The following is a 17,107-nucleotide window of genomic DNA, read 5'->3' as shown; positions in this document are numbered from 1 at the left end:
CAGAAGCACTTCGATTCAATGCGGATAGAAGCATTAACCAGTCAGCCGTCCAGATAAGCAAAAGACGTTTATAGTATTCGTGGAAAAAATGCAGGGAAGAGATTGATGGGCATGGATGCATTTCAGGTATATGTAATTGTTCGAAGAAGATATAGAAGTTTTAAGGAAGAGAGAAAATATTAAGACAGGCAAAATGCTAAACTGATAAATATTTACAGATTACTTGATTAGCTCAAGCAGACTAGGTGACTATTTGTCGCTACCCCGTTTCGAAGGGGAAGCTGAAAAATCATCATCATCATCATCAGGCTACGACCGACACCGGTGTCGGCTTGCGTTGGCGGTTTCCGCTGCAATGACCCAGTCCCATGATTTCACGATCATCTATAGTTCATTCACATTCTGGTATTCCCCTCACGTGCGTGGGACAAATATGTTAAGACAGGATTCTCTTTCGTGACGATGTACGAGCTTGAGCGGAAACAGTGAAATAACATGACGTGTGGAAAGGACTGACAACCTTGTCTCACGTCCTGTTTTTGCATTGTTTCCGCTCTGGTCATGAACCAACCAGCCCAAACGCGTATGCCTCGGATGTACTAGCGTTGTGAAGAATGTCCGTATTAATATGTTCTGCTGCGTGTCAGTCAGTAAAAGGACATTATTGAAAGGTCCTGCGAGTTTGTGGGACGGGCAAATGGTCCCGCCTAGGTGACAGCCAGGAGTTCTTGAGTCCTGGTGGCTTCCTCGGCCCGCTGGACAGCCCAAAGTTGATTATCAGTAGCAGAGCTGAGCAAAACAGTCTTCCAGCGCACGCAGAGGCGATCGCGCGAGGCTGCATTAGAGCACTGCACGGCCCGATTTTTGCGGCCCGGGCCCGGCCCGGGCTCGTTTTTACATTAGGCGGCCCGCCCGAGCCCGATCAAAACTTTTATGGCGAGACCCGGGCCCGGCCCGGGCCCGGAAATAATCTACATTACCCGCCCGGCCCGGCCCGCCACCCCTTTACCTTAAGCCCGAGCCCGGCCCGAGCCCGGCTCGAAACCGGCCCGAACCCGGACCGAGACCGAAAAATACATGTTTTTCAGAGTTGAGAAGCCCGAGAATAACTCGCAGAAAGCCCGAGCCCGGCCCGGGTCCGGGTCAAAAAGTACACGCCGTGCCCGAGCCCGGCCCGAGCCCGTAAAAAAACTGCTCTACTCGGCCCGGCCCGGCCCACGGGCCGGGCCGGGCCCGAGCTTTCGGGTAAGCCCGAGCCCGTGCAGTGCTCTAGGCTGCATCACCATTATTGTTTCTTATGCCTCGACATTCCCATAGTATATGCTCCAGATTGGCTCTAGAACCACAGTTCTTGCATTTATCTGTCTTGCGCATGTCTGGATAAATGATGTGCGAGATCGGTGGTTCGGATAAGTTCTGGTCTGTAACTGCCGCCATTCAACAGACTGCTTTTTGCTGAGCTTTTGATGAGTTGGTGGGAAAAGGCTCCTTTGCAATTTGTAATGTTGTGTGATGTCATTAAATCTTGTCATACGATCCTCCCACTCCCACTCCTCTCCATCCTTGTTCTCCGGAGACGCTAAGGTACTGGCACTATTACCGGACGTGACTCGGTCCGTAAGCCCTCGAGCCACGTCATGCGCCGTCTTATTATTATTGCTGTCTCCTGGCGAGGTGGAGGTGTGAGCGGGTGTCCATATTAAATAAACATTCCTTTCATGACTTTTGTTGCCTGCCATCAGGATTTGTAGTGCTTCCGGAGAGATTCGGTCGTTAGCGAAATTTCGTACTGCCACCTGAGAGTCACTGACTATTACGTCCGCTTCGGTCTGTGATACTGCTAGCACAATGACTATCTCCTCCGCAGTATCGATTTTTGGTGTGCTTGCCGTAATGCATGTTTTCCACTTCTTTTCGTGATCAAGTACGACGGCTGTAAAGCCGCGCCTGTGCTTGTATCTAGCAGCGTCTACAAATGCTGCGTCTTTACTATTCCCAAATTTCTTTTGTACGTCCATTGCTCTGCTTTCTCTTCCACCTTTATGGTATACGGGGTGCATGTTCTTTGGTAAGGGGAGAACGGTTATCGTGTCCCTGACACCATTCGGTTCCGTGTTAAGTATGGTACACAGTCTTTCTAGTATGTGTCTTCCTGCCTTGGTGATAAAAAGGTGTTAGTACTGCGCTATCCACTGCACTTCTATGAGCTTGTCCGTTGTGTTGTGCAGGCCTCATTGTATAGCCTGTCGGTACTAGAGCTGATTGGTAGTCCTACGGCTTGTTTATAAATTTTCCTAATTAGGCATTCTATATTGATCTTTTCTGGAGCGTACAATCTAAGGTAGGGTGCGACGTATGCGATCCTGCTGATAATAAACGCCTGTACCAGTCTGACCATGTTTCCTTCCTTCATTCCACTGTGTCTATTGGTTATCCTTTTGATCAACCTCATAACTTGAGATACTGTCCCTTCCACCTTCCTAATGATTTCTCCATTGTTGCCTTTTGCTTTAATGAGCAGTCCCAAAACTCTGATTTTGTCAACCTTACGTATGAGTTCACCATCGGCAGTCTTCAATTGTATGTCCCTTTCTAGATTGTCTGCCCCCCTGTAGCTGTTTGGTTTACGGCCCCTGCGAGTCGGCCTGTACAATAATAATTCTGATTTTTCAGCCGAGCAAACCAATCCGGTTCCCTCTAGGTATTCTTCGACTGCTTCAATCGCACTTGCAGATGATGGGCAGATATAACTTGTCTGTTCTATCTGCCCATCATTACCCTCCTTTACCCATAGGGTAATGTCATCCACATATTTAGTGTGGTTAAGGCCCTCAATTTCTTGTAGTTTCACTGGTAATCCGATTAATGCCAGATTAAACAGCATCGGCGATATCACTGACCCCTGTGTTATGCCAGCACTACCAATCTCAATCTCTTCCGAGACGAGGTCCCCCGCGGTGATCTTTGCCTTTCTGCCGGTTAGCAAGTCACGAACATGATTGTATGTTCTCCTTCCGAATCCTAGCTCCTCAAGGCTGCTGAGTACTGTCTGATGTGTTACACAATCAAAGCTTTCTTTAAGTCTAAGCCGAAGATGGCTGTGGGGGATCTGCCAGGGTTGTCTATGATTTGGTTCTTAAGCTGGAGCATCGCCTCATGCGTGGAAAGGTTCCTTCTGAAACCCACCATCGTGAAGGGGAGCAGGTCCCTGTCCTCGAGATAGTTGGTTAGTCTCGCTAGGACCGCATGCTCATGAGCTTTCCAACGCAAGATGTGAGAGATATGGGTCTCAGATTCTCCAGCTGTAAGAGCCTGCCGGGCTTAGGCATTAGGATTACGTGTGCTGTCTTCCATTATTGTGTTATTTTGCCGGTTTTCCAGCATTTATTGATATATTCTGTCAATTTTATTATAGAATAATCATCTAGGTTCCTGAGTATCTTATTTGTGATTCCGTCTGTTCCAGGTGCTGATTTAGCATTAAGTTTTTGCGAGGCTGCCTTTACTTTTGCTTTACTAATTTTCCTGTCAAGTTCGTTGTTGAGTACTCCTGTATAGTCTGGGTGTATAACCGGTCTTACCTGAGAGATATATTTCTCTGCAACCTCCAGTAGAAAGCCTTGTTCTAAACCTCCGCAGGCATGAATTACCTTGTTAATATTTTGCCTGTATACCGCCTTAGTTTCCTCTGGGTGTAGCAGGTACTTGAGAAGATTCCATGTCTTTGCTAGCCCTAATTGGTTGTCCATGTTACTACAAGTCTCCTCCCATTGCTGCTTACATAGCTGTTGTGCATGCTGGTCTATGACTCTGTTTACTCTGGCTATCCTCCTTCTGAATGCCCGTTTGTGTCTCTGACTCCTCCATCTCCTTTGTAGCCCTTCCTTAGCCTCCCACATGTGCAGGAGCCTACTGTCTATGACTTTTAACTGTGCTTCTGGTGGAACTATTTGTGTAGCCGTGGTTACGTCTTTCCTTAACTGTTCAGTCCATTCTGCGATGTTTTTAATTTCCCCGCTTGTATCCTCTCTAATTTTCCGGAATTTATCCCAGTCGACAATTTGAGCTTCTTCCCTTTGTGTTGGCGCGGTCCCGCCCGGACAGTTATTTCTATTATACTGTTACATCTAAATATTTCTGACAGATTTTACTTTGCGAGTTTACTTTAGGGTATGCTATGGCATCTTACGGCATCATAGCTAAGCTCGAAGCTGCAACCACCAAGCTAGAAGATGTCGTTAGAAGTAATTGCGCAGCGCTTGCGATGTCCTCCCTGCTTAGCTCTACGTTGATGCATCGCTGTGGATGTTATCTTTTTTTTGCTCGCTATGCATGCCTATATTTATATACATGCCTATATGCGTGTATTTATTAGAATGAAATATAGGAATGTGGGCCCGATTCATGCAGATACTGGAAAAGCGACGTATAATATGTATTGTCTATGAGGCATCGTTCATAACCTCCACGTTGCTACCTTCTCAACTTTACACCTCTGAGTAAACTTTCGCGGGCAGTCTGGCCCAGGGCACGTCCAAAGTAGATGGGGAGCATCCACTGCAGAAGCAGGAGAAGAGCACTTTGGACACTTAAAATTGTTTTCATATGGATGACGCCAGCACAAGTGATGGAATGTGGAAGGGATGCCCCATCCCGAAGCCTCCTGAGAGAGGCTTTCTCCATACGAGAAAGATTGTGGGGAAGGAAGCAGCCATACGGCGGGATGAGGGCACGCGTGTACCGCTAGAGAATATCTTTTCGCGCAGTGAGAACAGAGCGCGGGTAAGAGGAAAGGGGGAGAGGAAGAGTGACATGTGTCGAGAAAGAGTGAGCAATGCGCTCCGCAAGGTCATTATTGGTGTTATGACAATGTGCTTGCACCCAGTGGACAGTATAGTTCACATGTGAAGACTTGTGAATTTGGTGAAACTGCTCACAATTACGCAGCAATTTTGTTACTTGTTTGAGCTGCTTAACTGCTCTGAGGCTGTCAGTATAGATGTGGGCTTCGTTGACGTTAGGTAAGTGGACAAGGGTTCCCATCACATTGTGTAAATCCTGGAGCTCAAATATTAAGGGATCTGAAAAGTATGTTGCCTAGATGCGGGAAACTCGGATCTCGGGGTGTGTCGCACCTGAGACAGCTCTTTATCCTCCTCTTACCCGCTCGGGCGTCTGCGTCAGCAGGTGTTTGGTGTGTTGCAACACCACGTGCCCGAGCACACGACGGTTGGACCCTCCCGCGTCTTACCCTGTGCGGCTTAGCCGTGTCCGGGGAAAAAGGGATCGTGGAGGTTGATCGAATGCTGAGTGTTTCGACCTCTAAGGTCCCTCGGCGGAGGCAACACACCCCTTTGGCCTTGGCTTCACGCAGATGACACCCCCCGATTTACCCACCCGGGGGAAATCAGTAGTTGCCTTATCCAACATTCTCCAAGCTCTCTCGCCAACATTGGCCTTTCTTTCTCACTTACACTCTTTCCTGTCTTTACTTGACTACTTTTTACTTCCGATCTTCCCGGCAGCAAGGGCTAACCTTGTAAGGAACAACCAACCTTGGCTGTACATATTCGGTTACAGCGGAAACGTACAGTTGGCATCCGCAGGACTTGTTTATGTATAACACCAATGGCATCCCCTTGTTGGGTTCCACGGTGGGCGGCTGGTGTTGCTGCCGAAAACTGAAAACTTCCTATGAATAGCTCCTTTCCCAAACTCCCTGATCGCCCTCAGAAAAGAGAGCGCACCGAAGAAGTATTTGCATTTTTTTTGCCGAAACACTGAGAACTTCCCCCGCGATCAAGTGATTCATTCTGAAAACCAGGAAAGACAACGAGAATGATCTCGCCTTTCCACATTTCCAAATGTCTAACTCAGACAAATGGCCCAGGCTATAAGGTATCCAGACTAGCAAGTGGCGACCTCCTCTTGGAACTTCATCACAAAATGCAATATGAAAAAATTGCCCGCCAATCCACCCTGTGAAGGTGGTTGGAAAGCGAAGCTTTTTACGCCACCCTCACGGTGACTGCGGCGCACTTGATATTTCACACACTACAACGTAACTTTAACCACGGCCTTTATTATTATTTCACAACAATGTTCACTGCTGCTTTATGATCGGTGTGATATACACTACTAGACTACCCCATAGTGGGGTAGTCTAGAAAATGAACCGAAGCAGTTACTAGGCTGGAAGGGTTTCGAATGACGTCAACCCTCTTTCAAGCAGCTGCATAAGCTTTGCAACAGCTGCAATTTAATCTTACGGACCGCGCCGAGCCTGTTTCCGTTGTTTGCCCGCAGCCCTTATCATCCATCACGTTGGCTCATCACTTTGAAGCTTGTTTTTGTGGGTTTTTTTTCTTGCGAAAACGAGTGCTTAGTTGTACGCTGAATGCCTGAATTCAAGTAAGCTATACTGCTATACCTGCAATTGTTAGCGGTTCGTCGGGATCGTTTTTTGCTTACAACGACGGACACGACAGAACCCTTGGCTGGTAGAGGTACAAAGCTTCGCTTTCAAACTGCGTAACCTAGTGTCTGTCGGGGACATGCCAGTTTCAGTGACCCAACACCGCACCGTGAACACCATCCATGGTGTAATTTCCGATGATGATGTGATGGAGCTGACCGAGATTTAACTTCGGGAAGAATAGAAAGAACAAAATGTTATCAATGTAAAACGAACCAGAATCAGGCATGATGGGAAAGAAAGTGACACGGAGCACCTACGTCTCGCATCCGATTCCAGTGTGCTGCCACAAACCGTCGAGGCAGGTTATATTAAAATCCGAGTAAGGTCGTACATCCCCAACCCTCTCCGTTGCTTCATATGCCAAAGATTTGGCCACAGTTCACAGAACTGCCAAGGCCATCAGAGTTGTGCGAAATGCAGTGCCAACGAACATCTCTCTGAATCATGTGAAATCTCTCTTCACTGTGTTAACTGTGATGGGGAGTACGCCGCATACTCGCGGTCCTGCCCATCATGGAAAAGGGAAAAAGAAATCGTGACAATCAAAGTAAAAGAGAACATATCATTCAATGAGGCACGTAGGCGGCTTTCATAACTGCCCAAGAACAGCTTTGGCGATGTGGCGCCTCAGGGGGCAGCGACACAACGGCTTCCGGTGGCTGTCCGGCCTATACACAGTGAGCCACCAGCGATGCCATTCACCCCTTTGGCGGCTGCAGCTAGCGCTGCTCCGCCACCCCGGCAGAAGGGGCCAACCACGTCTGGGCTGGTGGCCTCACAGGTCTCGTCCGACGTCTCGAGGCCGTCACGTCAGTCACAGCGCTCACAAGAGCGCGTGCCTAGCGCCTCGCAAGAGGCGATAGGCACAACTGGCCGGCCAGACGGCGCAGCCAGCGCCTAAGTAATGGCGGGAACATCTCGACCGCACCCAAAAAACAAAAATATCGTGTCACGGTGCCTGAAAAGGGCCCCGCGAGCTAATCTTCGTCTCTTAAATACACAGCACAAACACAATTCTTATTATGGAGACACAAATAATGTCAGAGGACTTGTTCACAACCTCGACGACATTACACAACTCCTACACAAACACAATCCAAAGTTGCTGTGTGTTCAAGAGACACATTTGAAACCTACAAACACAAACTTTCTCCGTCAATACACCATCTTCCAGAAAGACCGTGACGAGGCTAACGCCTCCGGCGGTGTAGCAGTAGTAGCAGACAAGTCTGTAGGTTATCAACATGTCACCCTTCAGACGCCCCTTGAGGCAGTGTCAGTTCGGGCAATTATTTTTAATAAATTGATCACTGTGTGTTCGATATACATACCACCAAAATTATCATCACGGAAAAACTGATTTTTATAACCTCATTGATGAGCTTCTGGACCCTTACATACTCGTAGGTGAGTTTAGCACCCACAACACGATGTGGGGAGACTCGCGATGCGACGCAAGAGGTCGACTCATTGAACACTTCCTTTTAAACTCAGGTGCGTGGCTCTTCATTAAGGAGCCAACCTATTATAATTGTCATTATAATTCATATTCATCAATGGACCTGTCGATTGGCTCTGCTTCTATTTTCCCTGACTTGGAATGGAATGTAACCAAATCCTTATGGAAGTGACCACTTCCCTCTAATGTGAAATTTAATACAGAAACCCGAATGCCCTCCACATATCCTTCGGTGGAAGTTAGCGTCCACCGAATGGAATCATTTTAAGGAACCGTCTTACTTTTCATGACATTTCATTATCCATTTTCTATAAGCGACGCCGTAGCGTATTTCACCGCTTTATCATTGACGCGGCGAACAAGTTCGCTCCACAATCAAGCGGTAGGTCACACAAAAGATGAGTGTCGTGGTGGAATGAGTGCATGGAGTCGCGGAAAAAAACAAAATAAAGCCTGGGTCATACTCCTTCGATTCCGAACTGCACAAAATTTGATCAAATTTAAAAACGTTAGATCATAAGATAGGCGAACACGACAAGTTAACAGGGCAAGCTGGGAGAGGTTCCTAGCCGCCAATAATACATACACACAGGAGGCAAAAGTGTGAAACAGGCTAAGGAGGCTTAACGGACAACAAATTCATCTATTCGCTCTGGTGGATAAAGAAGCAAACAAGTTTGAAGGCCAGGTCGACGCTCTTGGTGAACACTTCATGCGCGTGTTTAGCTTCACCCACTATCCGGATCATTTCCTCTATTCATCTATTCTGGGTATGTAGACGGCGTACAATTAGGCTTCAAATCTTGTAACTTAGCAATCTTGTAACTGGCCAAAACTTAGCATCCACGTTTAGACACTTTTTTTAGGCCTTGCTGTACCTGTCGTTCACAAGAACGACAGGTACAGCAAGGCCTAAAAAAAGTGTCTAAACGGGCAGAAGAAAACGGATTTAAACTTAACCGCCAGAAAAGTTCCTGTGTCCTTTTCACAAGAAAGCGAAGACTAGTTCCAGATCCCAGTATCAAAGTATCTGGGCAACGAATACCTGTGAACAAGGAGCTCAAGTTTTTAGGTATTGTGGTTGATGCAAAATTAACTTTCAATGCACACATCAAATATCTGAAGCCGAAGTGCCTAAAAACATGAACTTAGTGAAAATTCTCATCTCACACAACATGGGGAAGTGATAGGTAGTGCCTGTTGAACCTCTACAAGAACCTTTTTCAGTCACGTTTGGATTATGGTGCCGTGGTATATCACTCTGTCACGCCGAGCGCACTAAAAATACTGGATCCCGTCCACAATCTGGGTATCCGTCTGGCCACAGGTGCCTTCAGAACAAACCCTATTGAGAGACTAAACGTAGAATCAAATGAGTATTCGCTTCACCTACAAAGAACATACAGCAGTTTCACATATTTCCTCAAAGTAAAGTCTAACCCTCGATATCCTTTCTACAGACACGTTAAAGATTAAAGATGCGGCGTTTGGTCCACTATTCCATAATCGACCCCCAGTGAGAGAGCTTTTCTCAATGCCGGTCAGAAAACTTGGTGATGCAATGAAGGTCCCAATCCACGAACCTTGCCTAATGGCTCTAGTAAAGCTGTTACCACTGTGGCAATGGCAAATCGTTCAATGCGACACATCATTTGTAGATGTTACAAAACACGCTTCAGATGCGCACCTACATATGCACTTTGGGGAGCTACAGTCGAAGTACACCTACCCAGTGTTCTACGCAGATGTGTCAAAATTACAAGCCGGCGTATCTTACGCGGCTGTCGGACCATCAATTTCGGAATCTGACATTCTACATCCTGAAACATCTTCACGGCAGAGGCCTATGCAATATCATCGGCAAAGAACGCAAAACTCCCAAAGGCGAATATATTCACAGATTCCCTAGTTTCGTCAAAGCTTTAAAATCATTACGAAAACAGAAAAATCCTGTAATAAACGACCTCTATTCACTGGTCTGCAATACGTATGCTTCTAACCAACAGGTTGTAGTATATTTGGTGCGGGGCAGGTGATTAAAGGGTGACGAGCTCGAATATAAAATGGTAGCCTCCATAGCAACAAAACCTAGCAAACTGGCCATACCCATTCCTGCCACAGACTTGAAGCCATTTTTACGCAAAAACTCTGAAACTATTGGCAGCACTTATGGGATGAAAAAACATTGAATAATCTCCATGTAATTAAGCCACTTTTAGGGAACTGGCCATCAGTAACAAAGTCATGACGATCTGAAGTTCTCTTCTGCCGCTTCAGAATAAGGCGTACATATGGTACACACTCATACCTTTTAACTGGCGCTGAACCTCCTCTCAGCGGCAGATGTGGCGAAAGGCTGGCCGTATTCTACGTCTTGTTGGAGTGGCGGGAATAGAGCTCTGCACGGGCCCGGCCCGGGCCCGTTTTTACATTGCAGCTACCCGCCCGAGCCGACCAAAAGTTTTATGGCGAGACCCGGGCCCGGCCCGGGCCCTGAAATAATCGACGTTACCCGCCCGGCCCGGCCCGCCACCCCTTTACCTTAAGCCCGAGCCCGGCCCGAGCCCGGCTCGAAACCGGCCCGAACCTGGCCCGAGACCGCAAAATACATGTTTTTCAGAGTTGAGAAGCCCGAGAATAACTCGCAGAAAGCCCGAGCCCGGCCCGGGCCCGGGTCAAAAAGCACACGCTGTGCCCGAGCCCGGCCCGAGCCCGTGAGAAAACTGCTCTATCCGGCCCGGCCCGGCCCGTGGGCCGGGCCTGGCCCGGGCTTTCGGGTAAGCCCAAGCCCGTGCAGTGCTCTAGTGGAGCTCGCCCCAGCGCATCCACGACCGGTCGTGAGCGCAGCGCATGGATGGAGTAAATGGAGAAAGAAAGCATGTCGTTCCTCCATGGTGCACCATAATGCGCTGCTGCTAGACGGCCGGTTGAGAACATGCGTGCAATCATGGATGGACGCAGTTCAATCATGGATGGACGCATTTCAGCCGCGTGACGAATTATCTTATTTTACCAGTCATCGTGTGGCCAATTCGCCTTTGAAGAATCAGCAAGTCACGAACGCGCTTGTACCGCGCTCAATGCATTAATTAAATTGATTTAGGTAAGGAATACAATGGCATCCTTTGTTTTGAGGCAACTTCGGTCTTTCTGGACTTTTACATCCTGTTCAAACAGCGCAAAATACGACGGAAGAATAGCTAAGTACACAGGAGTAGCACTGCTAGCTTCCAGCTGCGCCGGGGCAACATGTTTTTCAGAGTCGAGACGCGCGAGGATAACTCGCTGCACGTTACATGCACACCACCAGAAAGTTCGAGCCCGGCCCGGGCCCGCGTAAAAATATCCGAGCCTGGCCCGGGCCCGGGTCAAAAAGCACATGCCGTGCCCAAGCCCGAGCCCGTGCAGTGCTCTAGCCGGGAAGCAGAAGCAGAGCGAAGAAGGCACTTTCCTTTAGCATGCAAAAAGCATATTCCCTTACATCCGACACTGTTTCTTGGCCCAGAACCTTTGTTTTGAAACCAAGGCAGTGCGTAACTTTTTCAGTGATGTTGCGCTGCATGTTATTAGCCCGAGAGATTCGTGGGTATCTAGAGGGTATTGCTGCGAGAGCACTGTTTTGTAGAGCACGTGGCTCCAGGCCCTTGTGTCCAAGGGTCTCAGTGAGGCGGTAGTGCTACTGGAAGCGATGCGTAATTTCTTTCTAGAGTAATTTTATGGTCATCGCTCTCATCACTCCTTCTTGACATTATTTTAAAACTTCTATATTTTACGTACCTTACACTGAATATCTTAGGGCTCTATACAGCCGCGTTACATTTGACTTATTTTATTCACCGCATCATCAATTTCCCCATGCCATTTCTTGGCGCTCTTTGGCCGTCCCTGGCCCTTGTGCCAAAACAAAAACACATGCATCATCCTCGTCCTCTTATGTATAGACCACACAGCGACCCCTAGGTGCGACCGTTTCATTTGTTTGAAACAGTTACACCCATCGGTGGATCTTAGTCGTCTTGTTAGTGATTATTGATGGGTAATGGCACAGTGAAAGATTGCCCAAGGTTACAGTCATGATGAAATATTTGTAGAAATAGGGCGTTTCGGTATGTGGTGTCTTTTAACCTATCTTTCTTGTTGTTGCTGACCAACATACGCAGGATTATGGTGTAAGGTTACACGTACGCTTGTGCCGTTTGCATCGCTGTTAAACGAGGAAGGTACGTAATTGTTTTCATGGCCTTCCTGCTGAGAGCATTAGACTTATACCTGTATGTTCCCGATATATCACAGAACTGCTGCTGCTGTCAGCACGACGTGGCGGCAAAGGAATCTCTATTCGGGTTTTACAAAAAAGGCCATGTGCTCGTAACTAGTCTCGTTATCTCGCATATATAGTTTACTCTATTAATACACCTCTGCAGCGCAGATCGGTATAATGTGTACCAATATACTCGTGAAGGTGCGGAAATTGTTCTCGAAGGCTGAACAGTTACATAGAATAAGCACTGCGGAACGTGGTCGTTACCGCACAGAAAGCACTCGAGGGAGCATTGTGTTTGCGGTCGACGCCCTGTCTGCACAGCAACAACAATAACAACAGTCTGAGCTCAAAAGCGCCGCGCTGGCAGGTTCAGGTTGCGATTTTTTTTACGTTTGTGATAACGGCCAAGGTGTTGACTTGTTTGTCGTCTAACAAGCCCGGAGGCCTTCAAATTAACACTTGTGGGACAAAACAGCGCAAAAACGGAATGACACTGCGCTGTCATCTGCACTTAGTCCAGTCCTTTTAAGGCCGAAACATGGTCAATCCGCCCGCCTGCTCCGCCCGCGTCCGCCCTCGTGCGGACGGGGGCGGACGCCCTAAAGACGAATCGTCTCGCAAAATTGGGTGCGCGCTGAATCCGCACGAGCGGATCGCACGCGTACTCTTATTGAATGACGCGGTTTGTTGACAGCTGACTACCATTCGGCAGAGTAAAGGTGTCAAGGTTAGCAACTATCTTTGACAGCGGACGACACTGGCGTATTTTTGCAGATGCGACTTCAAGTTTCTGCGTCACGGTGAAAATGCGACTCTAGGCTGTCACATTCCGTTCTGCAGCCGCATGTGTTGCATTGGCGACGTCATACTTGTTCGAAATACTGCACAGTCAGCTTATCGGCGCAACCTTTTAATAATACATTGCAATTGCATCATGTCTCAACATGGGCCATATTCTCGGACGATCACTTTCAGTGAGCGCTGCGATGGCTAGTTGAGCAAAACCTCTCGAATCATCCAACGTGCCGCGTTCTACGTAACGCGAAAGTGATAGTATCACCGAGTGATTCGTCCGAAATCGCCGTGTTCGGCGCGATGGCGCAGTTTCTGTCGTGCTAGTGAGTGTTTGCAAGAACACGGAACACACACACAACTGTCGCGGAATACAGCTGCGTATGTCGACAAGACAGCCCTCCTTACTATTCAGCTCGCGTGTGAGGCTCCGAGTACACCTTGCTGATATGCTTGCATTTGCTTGTTCATGGTTTTTGTTTTTTTCACTCTGCGAATTTTAAGAGTGTGCTTGAAGCACTTGGATGCATGAAATGCCGTTTCCTTTTTTTTACATATATAAACCTACCAAAGACGTAGTGCGGCATTAAACGTCCCTCTTAGAGATTGAATACTTGCTGTTTGTAAGCTTTCCAAACAAAATAAAACCTTAGAAGATGTGCTCAGTCATGAAAGAAGTCCTCACCATGTGTAAAAAGGTTTGCATAAGTGGTTAACGTGACGCAGCGGGGAATTGAAGGTTAAGCACCAAGTGTACAATTCATTATGACTGGCATAAAAGCAACATTTACATATAGTGGTCACCTTATTCCAATATATACTCATGAAATGTTTTCAAGTAGAATATTTATTTGAAAGCAAATAATAATTTATATTGCTAATAAGACACCTTATTCGAGTGATATCAAATGATTACATCAATTCTTGCCAGCCTGGGGGGCCAATCTGTTGCCCCTTTAATACTTAAAGAGAGAGAGAGAAAGCTCTTTATTGAAAATGCAGTGTGTTCCGCCAGCGTATTTTCGCCTACATGCTATTCTCCAGGGAATGAGACAAAGGAGCAGACAGGCCCTAGAAGAAGGTGAGCAGACGAAAAAAAAAGGGGGGGGGATACAGGTCGTGTGATGGTATCAGCAGAAGACTAAGTGTCCGAGGCGATGAAGGTAGGTGGTGCATGCAAAAGAAAAGATCACCCTTTTGATAACGCGACGTGCATGAGTCATAGTTTACCAGGAAACCAATTGACTCGATACATTAAAACAAGAAGTCCATGTATTTGTGCTCTTTTGATGGGCAAGGCCAGGGACCCAGCATTTGTGTCAATGTCAAGGGGCCTTGGTCGAGTGTTTCCATGGTCATTTTATATCGACGTCACTAGTCTTCGTAACCTGGGCACGTGAGCAAATTGTGCTCTAGACACTACATGGCGCCACAGTTGCCACAACAAGGATTTGTGGTCTGAAAACGAACATTGTTCATGTACGCAACGTTCAGTCGAAGCCGGTGATAAAGGGTCTCCAGATGCCGTGGTAGACATTGTGGTAGCCTTGATTAGAGTTCTGGGTTGATGTTGCACACAAACGGGCAATTGCCTGAAGGTGAAGACCATGTTCTACGCCGTTCATTGAGTACTTATTGCTTCGCCAAAGCTGAAGCCTCACTTATAGTGAAGAACACTTTTAGTAATTTTATGTGATTATGATCTTTGCGGGCTGCCTCATTCGCCTTTTCATCGTCTATTATACCGCAGTTATACCTAATTCAGCATTTAAACATTGTGCAACACTTTTCGAAGTGCACAAAAATTAAGCAGTAGCGTAATAGGCATGCTCCCTCTCTCAACCATGGCAGCAAACAAAGATGTTCGACTTGCGGCTGTTTGATACTGTCACCATCGTAAATGCGTGTTCTATTTTCATTACCTCTTAATCTAAAAACTAAGCTCACACAGGATGCACATGATAAATCAAGTATTGTAAGCTCTACCCTGGTTATTTGAGTGAGTTAGGCATGGGTCTCGTGTTGCTTATGTATTTATGTAGCAACAACCTAGCTAGCTGATGCACAGACATATTTAAGGAAAATGAAAAAAAATGCATAGCATAGCGAACGGCTGGCCAGTACCTGTATGTTATCTGACAGCAAACCAAGATTATCAAGTGACTTAGCTTCGTAGTGAGCTCAGTGATCTCTCGTGGTATGAAAAGGTTGATGTAGTAAATCGTTTTGGGTTTGTTTTTCTTAATTAGCTGCTGCTTTAACGTGCACATGACAATGAAATTAAGGCTCATATGGTAAAAGACATGCCCACACAAAAAGGGAGGAAATATTTATTGCCATTTTTTATTTTCATAAAAAACCAACGACTAGTTCATTCGGTTCAGCTTTGTCAATAATGCGCAAGGTGTTCGGTCTACAACTACAAGATCGGTGTGCTCCATTATCTGTTCACTATTCAAGTAGCCAAATGAATGGTACCCCCATGAGCACTGTGTAAAAGAGCACTGAAATTTGCAGTCAGGAGACCACAGTGGCTCAGCTTCTGTCCCAAACGTACATTGTTCCAGAAGAAACCAATACTGGTAAATTGGGTATGCATTCACATGTTCTAGTCATGTCATCTGCACATCACAAGTAACCTTTCATTCCTTGCTGCATTACTCACCATTGTACAGACTTTATTGCAGCGCTGTGTGTCAAAGCTGTGGTAATTCAGTACACTGAAAGCTACTTTGCGTGTGGCTTAGATAATATAATGCTCCTACCTATGAGTCAGCTTAGTATCAGCTAATTTCTTACTAGTTCAATGTTACATGTGAAATATATGGTGCCACCAGTCACTGCTGCATTCCTGCAGGCCGGCTAGAGCAGCTTGGCTATGCACAAACATTCCTTTCCATCGTGCTTAACCCCACAAAACCCGAATGCCATTCCACATCAAAGAAAATTAAAACAGCTTATTCACATTTATTTACGGCTATAGGGGGGTATATTGGTACAAAGAAAACAATGAAACAATAATTGTCAACACATAATTAGTACGGTAATTAATTAATTAGTAATTGATTTGCTGAACTATCTACAACTGAGAACTCCCTCCGGTATATCAAAAACACTTGTATGGGTCCTGCATAGGGTTTGCAGTCCTTAAATCAGAGTTTTAGGTGCCAAAATCAGCGTATCAAAAATTATACATTGGGCTTTGTGGGGTTATATTAGGGTGGTGCAGACTTGCTGTCAGAATATGCTTATAATGATAACTGCCTAGCATTGAAAAAAGCGTTTTAAATATAAGGGTGGATGCTCAACTTTGGTGGTGTGACATTTTACATTTCTAGTGCAAGAACACGTCGATGGTCAGAAAGGACAACACAAATACTCGCGTTGTGACCTCCCATTCACAATGCCGGTAGTTTGCTGTGGTTTTCTCTGTCGTTTTTAGCTATAAACTTGTGAAGCAATCTGTAAATTCAAAACAGATTAAAGTGAACTCAGACACTATGAAAAGCAACATAACTCAGGTGTACACATTTTTTTGTCACATCAGCTCTTTGTGGTACTGGTCAAATATATATATGCACTATTTGTAGCTGAAAAAGCATGCATTTCACATTTAGAGCTCAGAATGATCAGTGCAAAAATTTTTAATGCGTTAGACATACCTATGATCACTTGTCCAAAGTTTTGCACACTGATAGCTATGCTTTGTGCAACTTGAGTAGCATGTATATAATGGACTACTACATACAACGTCCGTTTTGCACCTCTCCTGCGATATTCTACCCTCCGACACAGAAGACAAAAGTACGGACTGGAATTTTTCTTTACGTCAATATTCAAAAGGCAAGCAGGTTTTGGCACCACACATCTCCATTTTCCACACATGGCACTTATTGCATGTCTTGAATGTGCATTCGTTGCCGGTGGAGTATCTTCTAATGCGAAATTACTTTGTTCGGCGTAGTTTTACCTGTGATGTTTTTTACTTACTCATATCTCTGCTCTACTTGTACAGATACTTCCTTCGGTAGTGGTATCTGTGATGTGCCTTCATTAGTGCAGTAACTGTTATCAAAGCTATGAATTCATAAAATAGAAAGCCTATCCAATGTGA

The 17,107-nt window shown here is 46.3% G+C and overlaps 1 protein-coding gene across 1 annotated transcript in view; it reads left to right on the top strand.

The window, feature by feature from the left end:
• The window catches only part of LOC119448993 (uncharacterized), a 76,523-nt gene that overhangs the window by 38,256 nt on the left and 21,160 nt on the right, over positions 1-17,107 (top strand). The gene's annotated exons all lie outside the window — the stretch shown is intronic.

The sequence above is a fragment of the Dermacentor silvarum genome, chromosome 1 (genome assembly GCF_013339745.2).
Source record: "Dermacentor silvarum isolate Dsil-2018 chromosome 1, BIME_Dsil_1.4, whole genome shotgun sequence".
NCBI classification, from domain to species: domain Eukaryota; kingdom Metazoa; phylum Arthropoda; class Arachnida; order Ixodida; family Ixodidae; genus Dermacentor; species Dermacentor silvarum.
The sequence above is the reverse complement of the archived record's forward strand: the minus strand, read 5'-3'. Positions and strand labels throughout refer to the sequence as shown.